The 19,129-nt window shown below is 47.0% G+C and overlaps 1 long non-coding RNA gene across 2 annotated transcripts in view; it reads right to left on the bottom strand.

The window, feature by feature from the left end:
• Positions 1–19,129, bottom strand: part of LOC119971089 — a 179,856-nt gene that overhangs the window by 30,671 nt on the left and 130,056 nt on the right. Inside the window, exons 1-2 of one of the 2 annotated variants that reach the window (XR_005461733.1) lie at positions 4,546–4,654; positions 694–769 (exon numbers count right to left, since the gene is read on the bottom strand). This is a non-coding gene — a long non-coding RNA (uncharacterized LOC119971089). Of the gene's footprint in view, positions 1–693; positions 770–4,545; positions 4,655–19,129 lie in introns of those variants that run through there. The other variant, XR_005461734.1, reaches the window with a different exon arrangement.

The following is a 19,129-nucleotide window of genomic DNA, read 5'->3' as shown; positions in this document are numbered from 1 at the left end:
GACGCTGGACTCAGTCCGTAGCCGAGTTCCCGGAAAAAAATAGCATGAGTGGCCCGCGCCGTCGAGAACTCAGCCCATTGGGGGCGGAGGATCTGGGGGAGGGCCTCAGATAACATCCTGAGTATGTCGCTTTGGAGGGGGAGGCGCATAGCAAAAGCGCGCCGCCGCCGATTCCGGTGCCAATGTGGATTCTCCGGCCGATTTCCGAACGCGATTTTGGCGTAAGAGACCGGGGAATGCCGCCCATGATGTCTCAGGCTGTTTTTTTTTGTTCACTGTGAACCTGCAGCACTGCTCCCGAGTGCCAACCATTTTTTTTTAAGCCTTTGAACTTTTTTTAACTGCAGCATTTCTTTGTCTTTTATCCAAATTCTTTCTTTTTAAAATTTAAAGCCATAACTCTTCTAGCTGCCAGCTCCGCAGGGTCATCTTCTCTTGCTTCTTTTCACTCTGTACATTTATTTTTTTAAACTTTTGACTCTGCCGGCTAATGTTATTGGTTTGTTTTTCAATGGATGTCTTTCAGTTTCTTTAATGCACTGAGCATCTTGTAACTGTCCACTTTTCTGATTCTACATCATTCAGGGTCTGGCAATGTCTCAATGTCTCAAATGTGTCAATTCACCCAAAAATAGGCATCTCTGGTGAGTACATACATTGCTTTTCAGACTTCATTTAAAACAGGATACTCACAGGTACCGGGCCAGATGCAGCGTCATGATCATTTTACCCTCGTTGCCAGATGCAGCGAAGCATTTTCACAGACTTCCTTTGCGAACAGAAAAATTATATATTAATAAGATAACAGCAGCCACATGGCTGCACATAGCTCCCTACATGTCTCCTGACTAAGGGCGCTCTACCCCCCCCCCCCCCGGGTGTTTACCCACCTTGAGTCTCAATTGGTCACCCAAGGCAGGTGACCCTTACTCTGCTGTGTTGCCCTTAAAGGGACAATCAGAACAACTCATCACAAGGACATCAGGGAGAACCCCTATGACCTTCAAATAGTGCTGTGGGATCTTGGACACCCACTATATATTTATTTTAAGAAAAGGTTGCACTTCCTTGAGTGAATGGCAGCAGAGTTTCTGGAAAGAATGGATGAGAGACGCCAGAGATGTGTCTGAAGTCTTACCTACTTGACTGACTTAAATGAAGGTCCCCTTCCACCACTCCTGTAAAATCTGGTTGGATCAGCTCGAGAGCGATCCTCTGCGACCACCAATTTGCAATCCAAGTGATTTAGGGCCGAGATTAAGAAACGTTTTGAAGGCAGAGAGGAGGTAGACAGGCAAAATAATATTAGGAGAGGGCGGAAACAGTCATTGCTGAGAAATTCGATCAAGCCCTCATCTGGAGTCAGGCGAGTCACTGGAGAAGGCAGGTATGGGGTGTACTAAGGATTTAAAGGTGAAGGCCTGGATATCACTGGATAATTAAGATTAATTTGAGCTTTGCAAGGACAGGAGTAATGTGATATAAAAACAGAAAATGCTGCAAAAACCCAGAAGTTCTGGCAGCATCTGTGGAGATCTTCCAATCCCGGCAATGTCAACGGCAATTAGCATGGCTCGCCAACCCTGCCACTGGCAAACGCGTCAAGGGTGGTCGACTTTGTCGGATCGGAAGATCCTACTATCGGGAAGGACTGGAAAGTTCCATTCGGAGAGTTTCAATGTTCATCTAAATGACAAAAACTTTGTTTGACCTCTTGTGACATCTCCACTTCCTCATTAACAGCTCTATCTGTGCTGTAATGGTTCCAGCGCAGAAGGAGTCCATTGTGTCTGTGCTAACTGGTCTGTCAGGGCAACTCAGTTAGTCCCAATCCCCCACCTCTTCCCCATAGGCCCCAAATTGTTTCTCTTCAGCTAATTATCCAACTTCCTTCTGAATGCCTCACTTGAAGGCTACACACCCAGTCAGGTAATGTATTCCAGCTCCTAATCTTTCACTGCATTGAAAGAAAATGGTCCTCATGACACTCTTAGTCATTTTGACAATCTTTTGACAATCATCTCATATCAATGACCTCACCACTCTTCCATCAATAGTCACAATTTCTCCCGATCAAATCAATTTAACACCAAATGAAAATGATCCCGCCTCTCAAGCAACATTAACCTGGAGATTCATCCCCCATCCTCTTAGAACATGGCATGAAGAGAGAGAGGGAGAGGGAAACTCTGTCCATAGTCCATAAGACCATCAAACATAGGAGCAGAATTAGGCCACTCGTCCCATCGGGTCTGCTCCGCCATTCAATCATGGCTGATATATTTCTCATCCCCATTCTCCTGCCTTCTCCCCATAACCCCTGATCCCCTTATTAATCAAGAACCTATCTATCTCTATCTTAAAGGCACTCAGTGATTTGTCCTCCACAGCCTTCTGCGGCAAAGAATTCCACAGATTCACCACCCTCTGGCTGAAGAAATTCCTCCTCATCTCTGTTTTCAAGGATAGTCCCTTTAGTCTGAGATTGTGTCCTCTGATTCTAGTTTTTCCTACAAGTGGAAACATCCTCTCACATCCACTCTATCCAGGCCTCACAGTATCCTGTAAGTTTCAATAAGATACCGCCCCCCCCTTCATCCTTCTGAACTCCAACAAATACAGATCCAGAGTCCTCAACCATTCCTCATACATGATTTTGAGCAACTCTATCAAATTTCCTCAGCTTTCTTTTCTCTAAGAAGAACAGCCTTAGCTTCTCCAATCTAGCATCATAACCAAAACCTTTGAACTATTCTTGTAGATTGTTCCTGCCCCCTCTCTGATGCCTCCAAATTCTTGCCAAAATGTGATACCCAGAATTGGACACAATACTGCATTTGAGGCTGAACCAGGGATTTACAACGTTTCTCCTTAGAACATAGAACATAGAATATTAAAGCGCGGTACAGGCCCTTCGGCCCTCGATGTTGTGCCGCCCTGTGAAACTCCTCTAAAGTCCATCTACACTATTCCCTTATCGTTCATGTGCCTATCCAATTACCATTTGAATGCGTTTAGTGTTGGCGAGTCCACTACTGTTGCAGGCAGGGCATTTAAAGAACCTACCTCTGACATCTGTCCTATATCTATCTCCCCTCAATTTAAAGCTACGTCCCCTCGTGCTGGATATCACCATCCAAGGAAAAAGGCTCTCACTGTCCACTCTATCTAATCCTCTGATCATCTTGTATGCCTCAATTAAGTCACCTTTTAACCTTCATCTCTCTAACGAAAACAGCCTCAAGTCCTTCAGCCTTTCTTCATAAGATCTTCCCTCCATACCAGGCAACATCCTTGTAAATCTCCTCTGTACCCTTTCCAATACTTCCACATCCTTCCTATAATGTGGCGACCAGAACTGCACGCAATACTCCAAATGCGGCCGCACCAGAGTTTTGTACAACTGCAACATGACCTCATGGATCCGAAACTCAATTCCTCTACCAATAAAAGCTAATACACCTTACGCCTTCTTAACAACCCTCTCAACCTGGGTGGCAACTTTCAGGGATCTATGGACATGGACACCGAGATCTCTCTGCTCGTCCACACTACCAAGAATCTTACCATTAGCCCAGTACTCAGTCTTCCTGTTATTCCTTCCAAAAGAATCACCTCACACTTTTCTGCATTAAACTCCATTTGCCACCTGTCAGCCCAGCTCTGCAGCTTATCTATGTCCCTCTGTAACTTGCAACATCCTTCTGCACTGTCCATAAGCTGCTTGCTTTTGCACGCTAAACCTCTAATTATAAAACACAATATCCCCTGTGCCTTCTTAACCACACTCAACTTGCACCACATTTTTTGTGCAGTTCGATTAGTTAGTGAGGCATTGGAAATGCAATTCGAGTTTAAAGTAAGTTTTGGTGATTCCGGTGGACATTAATAATTTGGTACTCTCTGAGGAACAGTCAGTACACTGGCCTCAGTCAATATCAGGCTAACTGGCTGTTCATTTCAAAGTTATTTGTGGGATCTTGCTGCATGCAGAATAATCACCCGCTGTTCCTACATAATATCATTCAGTGCCCTTCCAAAATTTTATTCGCATGGGAAGTTCTTTGGGGTGTTTCTGAGCCATGAGCGAGGGATTTAAACAACAGCAAATGTTTTAACTTATGTTGTCTTTCATGACCTCAGGGCAACTCAAAGTGCCAATTAATTACTTTAGAAGCATTGTCACTGTTGTAAATGAGAAAAATGCAGTGGGCCATCTGCACACAGCAAGTTCCCACCAAGAGCAATGAGATACATGATGGGATAATCTCTTTACGGTGATGGTGGTTGAATGACAAATATTGGCCAGCACACCGGGCAGGACTCCAGTGAGCTTGTGAAATGTTAGAAAGGCCGGTATGTTAAATGCTAGTTTGTTTTTTCCCCCCTGTGGTTACTGTTTATCATCAGAGAACCCGTCTACCTTCGAAACCTGTGCAATTATTCCTTTGATACATGAAACCTGGAATGGTTTGACTCAAGTTAGTGGCCACCATTCAGTAGCATTTACTCAGCATTGATTATAGAATTTTGGCAAACACTCACTTCACACATCAACAGTGCATTCCAGTCTTTATTTGTACTGAGCAGCTGTGTGTTTCATTAAAAGGAGCAGGCTTGGATCTCACTGATCAGAGCAGGAGAAGCTGCGGGTACAGATCGGCGGATGTGCGTTTCACTGAGAATACAAAAATCCCATTAAGGTATGGATCAGGAGAAATACATTTTCGCACCAGCTGAAGGACTGAACTGTGGAAGAACTTTCATCTGTTAGATCCAAGATAACATACTTATTTCATTCCAAACGATTAAGGATTGGTTTATTCTGGCCCATTTATGCCTCCTTTGGAAGTGAGGACACATCAGTCCGAGATATTTGCGAATGAATAACAGGTATCAAATTGATCCGATGGTCACCATGGGCGGTACTTCACATTGAGGGCAAGCGCCCCTTCTCCCCCCTGCAAAACTCATTTCTTCTCAGCTGGTTTGCCCCACGTTAATTTTTGGGGGGCGTTGTGCCTTTAATTAGTTGGAGATGGGACATCCGTCCACCTCAAGCAGAACCTCTCACCTCGGAGAGCTGCAGGCCAATCGGAGGCTGGTTGCTCTGCACGTCAGCAGGGTAACTTGGAGAGCCGGCCACTGGGGGTACTGCAAGGAGGCCAAGGAGTTCAATGATTGATGGGGGGAAGTCTGAGATCTCACTCGGGCCAGGCTGACAGGTCCCAACAGGGTGGGGGTATGGGGATGTGTTGGGCAGGACAGGGTGGGAGGGGGGGTACAAATGTTGGAATGGGGCCTCCAATTGAGCCAGGGAGCCAGGGAAGTGAGCACACCCTGCCCACCACAATCTGCCTCCTCCCCCACCCCTTCACCGACCAGCAGACCGCAGGACTAAACATTGCAATCATGCCTCTCAGCAACCCATTGTATCAGAGTAACGGGAGGATGAGAGAGCCTGAAGTGACCATTAATTACCTATATAAAGGCTTTAATTGCATCACGGGTGGCTGGAGATGGGTGGGTCTGCCCCGCTGCCTCTAAAACTGTGGTGGGGCGAAGATGGGTGAACTGCGGCCGATAACTCAGCACCTTAACTTCGGGGTCCACTGCTGTATTTTTGTACCCACAAGTGACAGGTAGAAGTCAGCCCCAAGTGTTAACCCGCTCTGCTTTACAATCAACAGAAATATTACTGCAGAAACACACACTATAGAAGGAGGCCAATCGTCCTATTGTACCACTGCTGACATTTTGAAAGAGCTACCGGTAAATGCTTCCGTTCTTGCAGTATATAGGGTCGAATTCTCCATTTGGGAGACTAAGGGCAGGATTCTTCGTTCCCGCCGGAGCTGAATCGCACCTGATTTGCATTTGTGCTGGGAGCACAAATCAGGAAGCGAGTCCCAATCCTTAGCCATGCAAATCATTGCAAGACGAGGGATTCCCTAGGGAATACTACTAATGCCTCATTATTATGAATGGGCAGCCCGATAATGAGGTTCCGTGGCTGCCCGCACCCCCCCCCCCCCCTCCCCTCCAGCGCAATGAAATTCAGCACCCCACTGGATTTTCTGGGTCCCCCACCTCAACAGTAAGGGGATGACCTCTGAACTCCTCTCTCCACCACCGGCCCCCCCACCTTAGACCCCTTAAATAGAGAGACTCCCATAGAGACTTCCACCATAAGAGAGACCCCTGCCTGGAAGCTAGAGAGCAGTCCAGGCAGAGACAGTAAAAAAAATGCTTTAAAATTCACCTGGGCAATACACCTGCTGGCTCAAACACAGGAAGCAGCAGCTGTATATTCCTGGGAAAAGAAAACGAGTCAGCCGGGTTGCAACTCCCTCAGATCTTGGATCTGCCGGCCTTTCATTTATATCTATGTGAAATTGCTTTTACTGGGCTGTGATTGACAGCTTCCACATACACCCAGCTGTCTCGATTGTTTCATTCTTCTCCCTTCAGCTTGAGTGGTTTTGATGTACCCAGCTGTGAAACTGACATCGTCCAGGCTCAATCCGCTAAAGTTTGCAAAGGTACAAACGGAGGTGGCTGATTTATGTACACGTGCATAAATGCATGGGGGAGGCGGTGGCAGAGTGGTATTGTCACTGGACTGGTATTCAGAGTCCCAGAGTAATGCTCTGGTGACCTAGGTTCAAATCCCGCCACTGCAGATGGTGAAATTTGAATTGAATAATAATCTGGAATCAAAAGTCGAACGATGACCATGAAACCATTATCGATTGTCAGAAAAATTCATCTGGTTCACCAATGTCATTTAGGGAAGGAGATCTGCTGGTCCGGCCCACGTTCCTCCGGGTGCTCCGGTTTCCTCCCACAGTCCAAAGATGTGCGGGTTAGGTGGATTGGCCACTTCCAGCTTTTGCACCCAGAAAAGGAGGGGACTAAATTGTGTCCCCTTTGCATTACAAAATGTGAGCCTAGTAGAGACGGGAAACTAGAGGAAGAAAGTCAGAAAAACATTAGGCCTATTCCTTAACTTACCTTAAAAGTTCAGCAGAAGATTTGAACAAACTGAGAAGGGGAGATGAGATAGAAGCCTCTACATGCTTCTATTTCTCAATGCAATGAGGGAAAGAAAAGATTTATAATTTGTGTTGTACCCATTGATGGAAGGATCGAAAACCAAAAGGCAATAGTGACATGAGGAAAAACATTTTCCCAAAGCGACCCCGGCCAGGACCTGGAATGTGCTGCCTGAGAACGCGGTGGAGGTAGATTCAACTGCGGCCTTCAAATGAGAATTGGACCTTCATCTGAAAAGCAACAATTGGCAGGGCTATTGGGAAACAGCAGGCGAATGGCACGAGGGTGAATTGCTCTTTTCGAGGATGTGCACATGATGGGCCAAATGGCCTGCTTGTGATCTCTAACATGTTCAGGGGATGACCAGGATTCTGGAACCCAAATCGAGTGAGGATGCGTTAAGAGTGAACAACAAACTCATCTCCCTGTTGCAGAGCAACCTTTCATTTAAAGTCTATCGTTTTGCACCATGTAGGTGAATTTGAAAATCATCTTCCCACAAAATCTTTTGAACATGTTCTGCAGGAAATCAATGCCAATCCAAAAAGTGTCAAGCTGTGACAATCTGCTTTTATCACTGTCTGTAGAAATTATGCTCTGGGGTTACTGATTTTGAACAGTAACTACAGGACAATGTATACATGTATATACTATATATATATATGTAAATAATGACTGTCTCTGTGTTCTGAAACCATAAATTTATTAGATATTCCTATAACACAATCAATTTGGATTCTAGAACATGTGATGTGACATGATATATAATGCTTTATTCCTTTGAGGATATTATAATACAGTATTTAGCTGCCTATTTTCAAAGCAACTGTAATTTTTTAGCACTGTTGACAGATGTTGCATGTTCTTTGTAATCTGGCATTAGCAGAAGCAATAATGAATATGTCCACATTAATAAATGGGATGTCAGTTAACGTTTAATTACAAAAATGTTGCCTTGGCAAAGAGCATTTTTGCAGAAACTACATGTAACAGGATAGAGAATAACAAGCAGCTCACCTGCTCCAAACCAGTGTTTACGCTCCACGTGGACCTCTTCCCAATCCTAATTTATCTCACCCTATTCACCTGCCCTCCTCCTCCTTCCTTCCTCGTGTTCATCTACTTCCCCTAAGTGTATCCTTGCTATTTTTCCTTAACTAATCCTTCTGCACACAATGTGAAGATGTTTCCTCCGAATTAGTTGTTGGAATTATTAGTGACTATTTTATATTTATGACCTTGGTTTTTGACTCCCCCACAAGTGGAAACATTTTCTCCATGTCTGTGATAATAATCTTGATTATTGTCACAAGTGTGCTTATATTAACACTGCAATGAAGTTACTGTGAAAATTCCCAAGCCGCCATGTGGGAGCAGAAATAGGCCTTTTGACCCATCGAATCTGCCCCGCCATTCAAAGAGATTATGATTGATCTGATATGCACGGTAGCATGGTGGTTAGCATAAATGCTTCACAGCTCCAGGGTCCCAGGTTCGATTCCCGGCTGGGTCACTGTCTGTGCGGAGTCTGCACATCCTCCCCGTGTGTGCGTGGGTTTCCTCCGGGTGCTCCGGTTTCCTCCCACAGTCCAAAGATGTGCGGGTTAGGTGGATTGGCCATGCTAAATTGCCCGTAGTGTCCTAAAAAGTAAGGTTAAGTGGGGGGTTGTTGGGTTACAGGTATAGGGTGGATACGTGGGTTTGAGTAGGGTGATCATTGCTCGGCACAACATTGAGGGCCGAAGGGCCTGTTCTGTGCTGTACTGTTCTATGTTCTGTGTTCTATAATTCCACTTTCCCGCCTTATCCCCATAACCCTTGGCACCCTTATTGATTAAACATCTGTCTTTCTAAAATTGGAACTTACTTAACGCCCCGACTGCTACAGCTCTCTGCTGTAAATAATTCCACAGATTCACTACCCTCTGGGAGAAGACGTTCCTCCTCATCCCTCTGTCTGAAATGGGTAACTCCTTACTCTGAGATTGTGCCCTCTGGTCCCAAACTCTCCCAGAAGGGGAAACAACATCTGAGCATCTACCCTGCCAAGCCCTCTGAGAACCTTATGGGCGCAATTCAACCACCACGTTGCACCCAACGTGGAACCAGGTGCAACGGGTAAATCTCACAAGAGCCCTAAATCGGTTTCCATGCTGGGCGGGCAATTTGTGAACCACTCGACTCTCTCTGCCTGGCGTGATCTGGACCTAGCCCTTGCTGCGCATGATAAAGATCAGTATATTAGTCGCATATAAATATCCCAACGCCTCTTTCACCTGGCGCAATTTATCACTGATTTCCACAAATATGGACCAGGTATGATGGCACCTCGGGGGGGGGGGGGGGGGGGGATCTCGCAGGCGAGCGTGGGTTCCTTTCCCATGAGACCCCAGGGTGATCAGAGACAGGACAGGGTGGTACCCTGGCACTTCTGCGACACCCGGGCACCTTGGCAGCCTCACCGTGGCAGTGTCCCCCTGGCACTTCCAGGGTGCCCAGGAGGCACTGCCATGCTTCCAGGGGTACCTCTGGGGCACCAGGCTAGCAGTGCCAGGGGGTCAGGCCCGGGGGTTGGGAGGGCAGGGTTCCAGGAGGCCACTAAAAGGTTGGGAGATTTGAAAGGGGTCCAGAAAGCCAGGGTGCCTGAAGGTGGGGTGTGGAGCTACTGGTCAAAATGGCACCTCGAACTGCGAGAAGCTGGTTCTGCTGGCAGTCCACTGAAGTGTGGCCTTGGAGACAAACTCCCCGAGACCCAAAAACAACAGCAAAGTGCTGGTGAATAGTGGGGTGAACTTCGGTGTTGCAGTTAGAACATAGAACATAGAACATAGAACAGTACAGCACAGAACAGGCCCTTCGGCCCTCGATGTTGTGCCGAGCAATGATCACCCTACTCAAACCCACGTATCCACCCTATACCCGTAACCCAACAACTCCCCCCCTTAACCTTACTATTAGGACACTACGGGCAATTTAGCATGGCCAATCCACCTAACCCGCACATCTTTGGACTGTGGGAGGAAACCGGAGCACCCGGAGGAAACCCACGCACACACGGGGAGGACGTGCAGACTCCACACAGACAGTGACCCAGCCGGGAATCGAACCTGGGACCCTGGAGCTGTGAAGCATTTATGCTAACCACCATGCTACCGTGCTGCCCTTGCAGTTACTGAGAAGCACCCCACCAAACACGGCCAAAACAGACTTTGATTCATGTCTGCCGAATCGCGCCTTCTCTGTCTCAATAAGGTCAACTCTCATTCTTTGAAAACCAATGAATAGAGGTCCAATCTACTCAACCTTTCCTCACAAGAAAATCCTTACATAGATATTCATAGAATAGATAGATAGAATTTACAGTTCAGAAGGAGGCCATGCGGCCCATCAAGTCTGCACCAGCTCTTGGAAAGAGCACCCTACCCAAGGTCAACACCTCCACCCTATCCCCATAACCCAATAACCCCACCCAACACTAAGGGCAATTTTGGACACTAAGGACAATTTATCATGGCCAATCCACCTAACCTGCACATCTTCGGACTGTGGGAGGAAACCGGAGCACCCGGAGGAAACCCACGCACACATGGGGAGGATGTGCAGACTCCGCACAGACAGTGACACAAGCCGGAATCGAACCTGGGACCCTGGAGCTGTGAAGCAATTGTGCTATCCACAATGCTACCGTGCTACCGTATACCTGGGATCAACCTAGTGAACCTTCCCTATACTGCCTCCAGTGCCAGTTTATATTTCCTTGGATGGGGCCTTTTCACAGTAACTTCACTGCAATATTAATGTAAGCCTACTTGTGACAATAAAGATTATTAAAAATGATTATTAAAGGAAAAGGGGGCCAAAACTGTTCACAGTATTCCAGGTATGTTCTAAATAACGCTCCTTATAGAACCCATGCACCATGTTCTTTGCCTGTGTTTCTTCTAAATGTTCTTTTTCAAGTGTATGACTGATGCTGGTCTGCAGGTGCTTTGGCCGATGGCCATCCAACTGAACATGTAAATTCGTAGAGTCAGAAATATATAGATATGGTGGACATCTCAGTGGACTTCCAAGAAAATGTATTGGAAGCATAGAAAAAAAACTATCGGCATGCGACTCGTCAAGCCTGCTCAGCTATTCTAATAGATCATGACTGGCTTGTGTACCATCTCCAATCATTCACCCTCGCTCCATATCCTTTGATATCCTGGTGGGGAAAAATGTTCTGTATAGGGGTCAGTGGAATGTCAATTATCAATGTACAATCCGCCATTCTTTCCTGCTTTCTATATTAGGGTTAATCATGAGGAGAAAACTGTCAGAATTGTGTAAAAACACAACTAGTTCACCAATGTCCTTTAGGTAAGGGAATATGCCTTCCTTATGCAGTTCCACACCAAAGTAGTTGCCTGTTATTTGGTCCCTGAACTACCCCAGCATGCCACTCAGTCAAATATTGAACAATTACAAAGAATAATTCTTTAAGAATTCTTTAAGAAGAAGACCTACCACAATCACTTAGGGCAGCACGGTAGCATTGTGGATAGCACAATGGCTTCACAGCTCCAGGGTCCCAGGTTCAATTCCGGCTTGGGTCGCTGTCTGTGCGGAGTCTGCACATCCTCCCCATGTGTGCGTGGGTTTCCTCCGGGTGCTCTGGTTTCCTCCCACAGTCCAAAGATGTGCAAGTTAGGTGGATTGGCCATGATAAATTGCCCTTAGTGTCCAAAATTGCCCTTAGTGTTGGGTGAGGTTACGGGGTTATTGGGATAGGGAGGAGGTGTTGACCGTGGGTAGGGTGCTCTTTTCAAGAGCAGGTGCAGACTCGATGGGCCGAATGGCCCCCTTCTGCACTGTAAATTCTATGATCTATGAATCACCTTCTGAGGGATCGATAATTAAAATTTACCAGCCGTTCTCTCAAGTACAATTTGAATTCTAAATTCAGACAGACAAAGCATCATCCTAGGGTAAAGATTCAGGTGAGTTTGGAGTTTCATGACCTTTTTCTTTCTTTGTTATTTATTCATGGGATGGGGTGGCACGGTGGAGCACTGCTGCCTCATGGCGCCGAGGACCTGGGTTCGATCCCGGCCCCGGGTCGCTGTCCGTGTCTGCACGAGTCTCACCCCTACAGCCCAAAGATGTGCTGGGTCGGTGGACTGGCAATGCTAAATTGCCCCTTAATTGGAGGAAATCTTTCGAAAAGTTATGAGTGGGATGTGGGCATCACTGCAAGATCCACATATGTTGCCCATCCCTAATTGCCCCTGATAAAGTGCTGGTGAGCTGCCTTCCTGAACCACTGAAGTCTCTGAGGTGTAGGTACACCCACAATGCTGTTGAGAAGGAATTCCAGGATTTTGACCCAGCGACAGCAAAGGAACAGGGATATATTCCCAAGTCAGGATGGTGTATGACTTGGAGGGAACCTTCCAGGCAGTGGTGTTCCTATGTATCTGCTGCCTTGTCCTTCTGGATTGTAGTGGTCATGGGTTTTGAAGGAGCTGTCGAAGCATCTTGTAGATGGTACACATGGCTGCCACTGTTCGTCAGTGGTGGAGGGATTGAAGTAGACACTGCCCAGGATATGGTGGCAGTGGAGGAAACTGAATGAAATGAAATGAAACAAAATGAAATGAAATGAATGAATGAAATGAAAATTGCTCATTGTCACAAGTAGGCTTCAAATGAAGTTACTGTGAAAAGCCTCTAGTTGCCACATTCCGGCGCCTGTTCGGGGAGCTGGTACGGGAATGAACCGTGCTGCTGGCCTTCCTTGGTCAGCTTTAAAAGCCAGCAATTTAGCCCAGTGTGCTAAACCAGCCCCAGTCCTTACAACTCTGTCCTTACAAGTGTTTGGAATTGATAAAGTGGAAGTTTTGAATCGACTGTTGGAAGGGGGAGCAATCAAGCGGGCTGCTTTGTCCCGGATGGTGAGGTGTTCTTTGTGTGCTAAATTCAGGGTGGTTGAGTGTTCACAAAGACCACAAAATAGCTTGAACTTGAACACAGCTATAAATTCATTAACACTACTAACTTGGATTTGACACGTTCTCCTAAAGAGTACACAGTTGATTATTAACACTTAAACTACACTCATCTCCAACTAATCTTTATACTGATATACTGACATAAACTATGATCTGCTCTTACTCACACTATCTGTACTTCTGTCTCTAGCTAACTCCTGCAGACACTCTCCCACGAGGCTTATCGAAGACAACTTGTGGCAATAAGCAAATATTATATTTTATATTATATTATTATTATATATACTTTTACCTGTAGCTCCTTCGAGTGGCTACTCCAGACACAGAGGGGCTGGTTTAGCTCACAAGGCTAAATCGCTGGCTTTTAAAGCAGACCAAGCAGGCCAGCAGCACGGTTAGATTCCCATACCAGCCTCCCCGGACAGGCGCCGGAATGTGGCGACTAGGGGCTTTTCACAGTAACTTCATTGAAGCCTACTCGTGACAATAAGCAATTTTCATTTCATTTCATTGCAGTTCTTACAGTTACGATAAATACCACAGATGGTGTCAGGCTCCTTGAGTGTTGTTGGAGCTGCACTCATTCAGGCAAGTGGAGAGTATTCCATTACACTCCTGACTTGTGCCTTGGGGATAGTGGACAGGCTTTGGAGGCTGAGTGACACACTGCATAATTACCAACATTTAGTTTTTTTTGCAGCCAATGTGCATTTAAGGTAAACTTATCAAGGAATATTTAAAGAGGACGATTCAAAGACGGCAAGGAAGTGCAGTTGATGTGGTGCCCTGGGGCCTTGTCTTTGTCAAGGAAGTAGATGCTGCCCAGGATATGGTGGCAGTGGAGGAAACTCTGTCCTTACAAGTGTTTGGAATTGATAAGGTGGAAGTTTTGAATAGACTGTTGGTACTGAAATTTGACAAGATACCAGAACAAGATGAGATGCACCCAAGGAGATTGAAGGAGGTGAGATTAAAAATTGCAGGGGCATTGGCCATAATCCCTCAATCTTCTCTAAACTGAGGAGAGGTGCCAGAAGACTGGACAGCTGCAAATTCTACGCCCCCATTCAAAAAAGACTGTCAGGATAGCCCCAGCAATTACAGGCCAGTCAGTTCAACAGCAGTGGTGGGTAAGCTGTGAGAAATAAATATTCAGGATAGAATTGCTCGTCAGATGGAAATAACATGGGTTGATTGGGACGATCCAGCATGGATTTCTAATAAGGGAAATTGTGTTCAACTAACTTGCTGGAGATTTTTTGAGGAGGTAACATAAAGGGTCAATGAGGGTGATGCCGTTGATGTGGTGTGCATTGACTTTAAGAAGGCATTTGATACAGTGCCACACAACAGGCATGTGAGAAAAATTATAGCTTATGGAATAAAAGGGGCAGTAGCAATGTGGATATACAATTGGCTAAACAACAGGAAGCAGAGAGAAATGGTCCCTGGAATTTTCCAGGCTGGAGGAAAGTCTGTAGTACATTTTTTGATACATATTAATGATTAAGGTCTGAGTGTGCAGGGGCCAGTTTCAAAGTTTGTGGATGATACAAAACTTGGAAGCCAGGTAAACTGTGAAGAGGACAGTGTAGAACTTCAAAAGGACATAGACAAGTAGGTGGAGTGGGCAAATAGGTGGCAGATGGGGTTCAATACATACAGTGCAGAAGGAGGGCATTCGGCCCATCAAGTCTGCACCGACCCACTTAAGCTCTCACCCAATTCCCGTAACCCAATAACCCCTCCTAGCCTTTTTGGACACTAAGGGCAATTTAGCATGGCCAATCCACCCAACCTGCACGTCTTTGGACTGTGGGAGGAAACCGGAGCACCCGGAGGAAACCCACAGACACGGGGAGAAAGTTCAAACTCCACACAGACAGTGACCCAGCGGGGAATCGAACCTGGGACCCTACCCTGGCGCTGTGAAGCCCCACAGTGCTGTCCACTTGTGCTACCGTGGTGCCCAGAAGTATGAGGTGATGTAGTTTGGTAGGAATAACATTAGATAATTTAAAATAAAGAGTAAAATTCTAAAAGGGGTGCAGGAGCAGAGTGCCCTGGATGCATGTGTGCATCAATCATTGAAGGTAGAAGGTGGAGAGAGTAGTTCAGGTTTTATTAATAGTAGCATTGAGTATAAGAGAAAAAAGGTTTTGCTGAACTTATATAAGATACTAGGTAGACCTCAGCTGGAGACCTTAGCTCTGGTGCCACACTATGAGAAGGATGTGAACGCATTGGAGAGAGCGCAGACAATGTTCGACAAGATTGATGCCAGGGATGAGAAACTTCAGTTCTGAGGATAGATTGGAGAGGTCGGAATTGTTCTCCTTGGAGAGAAAAAGGCCAAGAGGAGATCTGATAGAAATGATCAAAATCAAGAGGGGGCTGGACTGAGTAGATAGGGGGAAACCGTTCCTGCTTGTAATAGGGCTGAGAACAAGAGGGGACAGATTTAAGGTGATTTGCGGCAAAAGCAACTGTGATGTGAGAAAAGACTTCTTCACACAGTGAGTGGTTTGGAGCCGAAATGCACGGCCTGGAAGTGTGGTGGAGGCAGGTTCAACTGAGACATTCAAGAGGGCATTAAGTGATTATTTGAATAGAAACAATATGGAGGGGTTCGGGGAAAATGCAGGGCAATAGCACTGAGCTGAATGCTCGTTTGGCGAGTCGGTACAGACACGATGGGCCAAATGGCCTCTTGCAGCGTCAATGTCATTCTGTGATTTGATAGGCTCCCAGCGCGGATCCGGGCTCGGTGAATAGCAGAAGAGGACAAAATCGAGGTTGGCGGCAAGCGCAAATAATTTTGCGACTCACCCGGCTCACTCCCGATGGGGAATTCCGGGTCTCGCCCAGAAATCGCGAGAATGTCATTAATCCTCATTTGCATTCACTCGATCACATTAAGGAGATTGCAGCTGAATGCAGCGGCCTCCCTGGAGCGAGAGGATAGAGGACAGGTGAGGGTCTCACATGCCAGGGGTCCAAATATGTGCAGGTTAGGTGGATTGGCCATAATAAAATTGCCCCTTTGTGTTCAAAATATTAGGTGGGGCTATTGGGTGATGGGGAAAGGGTGGAGGCGTGGGCTTAAGTAGGGTGCTCTTTCCATGGGCCAGTGCAGACTCAGTGGGCCGAATGGCCTCGTTCTGCACTGTAAATTCTATCATTCCATGACCAGGGAGGCCCTCATCTTCACCAGATTCTCCATGGAAGACTTTGCGTCCGTCAGCTCAACACTCCTCTCTTTATGCTGACAGCGCACTCAAACCCATCCTCTGAGTGGAGTCTGCATTGGGAGCTTTTGATCTTAGAACACTGTGCCGGGGAGGTGGGGGTGGGGGGATTAGTGGAGGGCAATGGGGTGGTGAGTTGCGGGCAAGCCCGCTGTGAAGATTAATGTGACTGCGGTTTCACATGTGTCAGGTATGGCATCTTTCAATAGTCAACATTTTACTGTGACAGATTTCCATTCCCCCTAGCTACAGATAGTGATCTCAACAATGCCCACTCAGTCCTCCTCACTCTTCTTGGTCTTTATGGTCTCCTGCTATGTCTAGTTGTGTCTCCATCAGAGGTGGAGGCAGGCTGCTGCTTTCCACGCCTTGTGGCCTTGATGCCCTTCGTGGAAGTGCTCTGGAGGGGCTGGAGCCAGAGGGCCCTGGTTGACTTACCAGTGTCACAGGCATCTACCTGCCACCCTGTTCTGTCACTGCCCTTGAGATGCACCACTGTCAGGACGGAGGGATTCAGCAGAACTGGAGAACACCGTTGTCTTGTTGGTGGCTGTCCCCAGGTTGGCCTCCAGGATTTCCTCTTCCCTGTGAGTGCCCGTAGGGCCCGGGGTTACTCAACCGGATTGAAACGCAGGTGGAGTAAACACCAGAAGCCTCTGAGTCATCTGGCTCTGCCAATCCTGGAGGTTCTCCATTGTCTACACCATGGTGTCGTCACCTTTAGCGATGATCCTGTGACTGGGCCACACCACATTCTGGAGTGCCTCAGCAATGTGCATCTCGGACATTCCTTTAGCGACGAGAACACGATGTCGAGGTCCTCAGCCATGGTCATCACAGACTGAGCTATGCCTTGCCACCACCACTCAAGACACGGATGTCGTGCTCAAAGTTTGCCACTGCGATCGCCACATTAACAATGCTGGCCATATTTTGCCGGCACCATGTCCCACGCCTGAAGGCTTTTAACTCCTTCAATCAGCCTTGCAGTCGCTGGAATGTTGCAGATACCCTTCGAGAATCTCATGGCTCTGGCCTATCATCTGCATCGGCTCTGGGAGACCTTGTTCAGAGTCTCGACTTCTGCTGGGACCCAGCTGTGTCCTGGGATCCAGCAGACCTCTGACTGTTGTCTCCCTTGGATGTTACTGCCTCCACCTGATGTGCATCAGCAACTGTGGTGCTCACCAGGTAGTGCCCCTGAAGCCCATCTACTAATGTTGTCCACTGAGGTGTATTTCTCTGCGCTGGTGGAAGTTGTGGCTGTGACACATGGCCGTGTTCTTCTCGGAGATCTCCTCCAAGGTTCTGTCTTGGTGGTGATGGTGGTGGGGTGGGGGTACAACTCCGGATGGCCCAACCTCATCAGATGGACATCCTGCAAGACAATGGACATGTAGTCAGTGAAAGGGAAGGGTCAACAACTCTCTTGAGGCACGTTATGTGGGTGTCCTTCCGGTCATGCTGCCCGCACTCACTGCAGCTGCCACTGCCTCCCAGGCGGCATTGCTGACCCTGCTTCTAATTCTCTGCCCCCCATCTGGGGATCAGGGTACCCCGTCTCTCATCCACTGTTTCGAGAAACCTGGTTGGATGGGTGACACCAAAGCGAGGAGCAGGTCTGTGCGCTGACGTGTTTGTGTGTTGTCTGTGAGTGAGTGGTGAGGGAGCTTTTAAAGGCAACTCCCCCTTGTGAGAGGTGAGCAGCTGTGGTGCGAGTCAGGCGAATTAGATGGCGAGGGAGCTAGGAATGGCGAGATTCACGCGGGGCTCATTATCAGCACAAAGTGCCGTTGAATACGGGCCGCGATCTTGCCGCTGACAAAGACCCCGCCAAACGCACCCAAAAGCGGACATAGAATTATTTCCCCTGAATCGCGCCCGACGCTTCTGTGAGCGGGACCAATTGAATAGCTGTATTGATGGGCTTGCATTGACATGATGGGGTGAACGGCCACCTTCAGCGCCGTGCCCTTCTCTGATTCAACTGATGAAATTGAAATGGAGGAGCCAAGCTGAGGTTACATCGAAAGAGGACAAAGGTGTCAATACCGGACAAATGTTTGTCTCTCTGTCAGCTCTTCCTGAAATATATTTCCTCTGAAGCGATTAAATTGTGTACTATTGTTATCCGCGCTCCGACAATAATTACATTTTTTTAATGACACAGAAAGAACTAATTACTAATTTCACAGCTTCTGCCAGAGTTTGAGGTTCTTGGTGGATAATTAGTTATAAATGGTACAATTTGTTTGAATTGCCTGGAATAGACTGACTCTGCAGCTAACTCTCATTCCAGCTGGACCAGCTCTGTCAAGGAGTCATCAACATATTAATTTTTGTCTCTGTAATGCATATATAATTATTTTGCAAACGGTAACGATCTTTCTGATGCTCAGCTCACATACCAAGCAGAGATTTAAACTGGGAGCGTTAGAAGCCAATTTAATGCTGCAACAAATAAAAATGTTTGGCATAAAGTAAGCTTGCACCTGGCCTGTGTTCATCTCAACTGGAGTGGGGGCTGAGGTGATTCGGGGCAATGAAAATCGTCCAGGGTTCCCTGTTCCTGACTGCTGGCTTCTCCTGTCAAAGGTGCACGTGTGTGTGTGTGTGTGGGAATGTGGACTGAGAAAGCATGAGGACAGCTGTGATGCCCCGTGTAGTTCAATGGCCTGCTGTCATTAAGGTTAGGGTTAGGTTTCTTTCAAGTCTAAGCCTCCCTGGCTCAGTGGCTAGCACTCAACTGCCCGAGAAGCTGAACACAAAATGCAGCACTCAGGGAGTGGCACAGTTACGTTCATATGAAATGTTAAACTTGTTATTTTATTC

This window comes from Scyliorhinus canicula, chromosome 9 (assembly GCF_902713615.1).
Source record: "Scyliorhinus canicula chromosome 9, sScyCan1.1, whole genome shotgun sequence".
Taxonomy (NCBI): Eukaryota; Metazoa; Chordata; class Chondrichthyes; order Carcharhiniformes; family Scyliorhinidae; genus Scyliorhinus; species Scyliorhinus canicula.
Note: the sequence above shows the minus strand (reverse complement) of the source record. Positions and strands in the feature narration are given on the sequence as shown.